Source organism: Tupaia chinensis, unplaced genomic scaffold (assembly GCF_000334495.1).
Source record: "Tupaia chinensis unplaced genomic scaffold, TupChi_1.0 Scaffold143064_1, whole genome shotgun sequence".
In the NCBI taxonomy this organism is placed as follows: Eukaryota; Metazoa; Chordata; class Mammalia; order Scandentia; family Tupaiidae; genus Tupaia; species Tupaia belangeri.
Window position 1 is genome coordinate 637,763 of NW_006202908.1, and position 2,528 is coordinate 640,290.

The following is a 2,528-nucleotide window of genomic DNA, read 5'->3' on the forward strand; positions in this document are numbered from 1 at the left end:
GTCTCTCTCTCTCTCTGTCTGGCTGGGGAGCGCAGTGGCCCTATAGCGAAAACCTCTCCAAAAAAAAAAAAAAAAAATGAGGCCCCACACATTCGGTGGTGAGACCCAGCCTACCATCCCAGGAGCACCCCATTTCTGCCACAGCCCTCTAGAGACCCATGGGAAGCCTATGCATCCTCTCAGAGTTGTCAGTTTCCTCACTTATAAAATGATGGCAATAGGCTCAGCTCCTTGGTGCAGTGGTTAAGTGAGGCGGACCCCATACAGCCACATACAGTTCAAATCCCAGCCCCGATGGCCTGAAAAACACCCTGGGTCTGTGTGTGAGCATGCCCAAGATCCTGAAAAGAAGGCAAATGGAAGGAAAAGGATTGTGCTGGGACCACACTTCATTGGGGTCTCTCTCTCTCTCTGCACATGCCCTCTGGTCATGAAAACAACGTGGCAATTATAATTACTACAAAATAGGGTTGTTGTCACCACATGAAATAGTGGACATAAAACATGTTAAGCCATTCTCTGGAACATTAAAACCCGACTATTATTGGGCCAGCCTCATTCTGCAGTGTTAAAGGAACTGGATTCCACGTGGTCAGTCATGGTTTGAATCCAACCTTGGCATCTTGAAAAACATGCTGGGCACATGGATGTGTGTGCCCTAAATCCCAGCTGTCCGTCTGTCTGTCTGTCTGTCTGTCTGTCTCTCTCTCTCTCTCTCTCTCTCTCTCTCGCAAGCACACATACCCTCGGGCAAAAAAAAAAACAAAAACAAAAACCCTCAGCTGTGGTTGTAGCTACTACCTGCCTCCTGAGTAAAGAGGCTGTCTCCGCGTTAACATGTTGCAATCCAAATAGCCCCTCCTTTATAAATCCAAAATAAAAATGAAATAGATCCTAGCGTCGTACACCCACAAAGAAGATACTGGGGAGTAAGCTGGACACGACAAGCTGAAGTCGTATCCTCTGACTCAAGTCTCTAAGAGGCACTACCCAGAATGAGAACAGCTAGCCAGCTCTGGTTTCTCCATGATGCCGCTAAAAATGATTCTTAGAAAATGCATTACAAAAATGGCAACTTTCGCAATGAACTTTAACAAACTAATATGACCAAAATACGTGATCTTAGAGACTAATTCTTTACAACATACCGAATTCTTAGTCTACCTAAAGAGTCGCAGGAATTTTAAATTCCAAATCTTTAAAAATAATATCTGCCAACTCAGATAAATCAAACTAAGTATATTTCTAATCCTAAAAAGCAATCTGAGACAATTCCATTTTATGGACAAGGCACACGGTGGCAAGCACTTAGTAAGTTACAATCTAAAACTTGTACGCCATTGCAAGTGGACATTTAGGAGCTAAAGGAACAGAAACCAAGCTGAATCGTATCTAACAGTTACGGCTCAACTGCCGCTTTAATCTTCAGCGGGGACTATTAGTTCAATAAAATAAATATTTTTAATTTCCTCTACACATTTCCTCAAACCATGCCAACGCACTTATCTATGGCTGACTTAAAGGGTTTCTAAGCAGCCCCTCGCTTACTTAAAAGACGGTGTTTGGTTTTCTTGTGAAATGGAGGAATGGGTGTGGGCGTTCATTGTTTTAATACACATAGCCCTAAATCACTTCCAGCTCTGATTCATCAGGAAAGTCGTACTCTTGAGGGTTGTTTTGTTTTTTGGGTTTTTTTTTTTTTGGGGGGGTCACTATAGATTGTCTTTCATTTTAAGATATGTATTTCTTGCCAGAAAATGATACTGTATTTTCCCCTAATGATGAAGGATGAAAGATGGAGAGAATTCCACTTGGTGATTGTTGGATCACGAAGGAGTAAACTGATTCAGAAAACAAATCCCCAAAAGAAGAATAGAATGTATTATGTGAGGTGGAGGCATGGGATTCTTGGCCAACGTTAACTGGAGCCAGGATTGGTAATGTAATGACATCCTTGTTTTATTCATGCTTGAAGCGCGGGTCAGTCCCGAGGCTTCAGCCGTGGGCCAGAAGCTGTGCTATTATACCAGCCTGCAAGGGTGGTTAAAGAAGCAAAGGCTGGGCCAGCAGGTGGCACGGTGGTTGAGGTGCTAGACTCTCACATGGTCGATCACAGTTCGAGCCTCAGACCCAGCAGCCTGAGAACCACAGCAGGTACCTGTGTGTGCTTGCCCAGAGTCCCAAGAGGATAATGGAAGAGAGAGGAATGTAGGGTGGCCATCCTCCCTGAGAGGTGATTTCTCACTTTCCCTCTCTGTCTCTCTCCAGCAAGTGCATGTGTCCTGTGGCAAAAAAAAAAAAAAAAAATGGTCGGCAGGTGGCGTGATTATTAAGGGTGCTGGACTCCCACATGGCCGACCACAGTTTGAGTCCCGGACCTGGCAGCTTGCTCTCTTACTTTCCCTATCTCTCTCTCTCTCTCTCTCTTTTTGTTTTCCCCTGTCTCTGTCCATCTCTGGTCAAATTAAAATAAATAAATAAATGACGTTAAATAAAACAATTCTTTTTTTTTTTTTTTTGGGGGGGTT

The 2,528-nt window shown here is 43.8% G+C and overlaps 1 long non-coding RNA gene across 4 annotated transcripts in view; it reads right to left on the minus strand.

Moving 5' to 3' along the window:
- LOC102493101 (uncharacterized) overlaps positions 1-2,528 on the minus strand; it is a 40,572-nt gene that overhangs the window by 6,607 nt on the left and 31,437 nt on the right. The gene's annotated exons all lie outside the window — the stretch shown is intronic.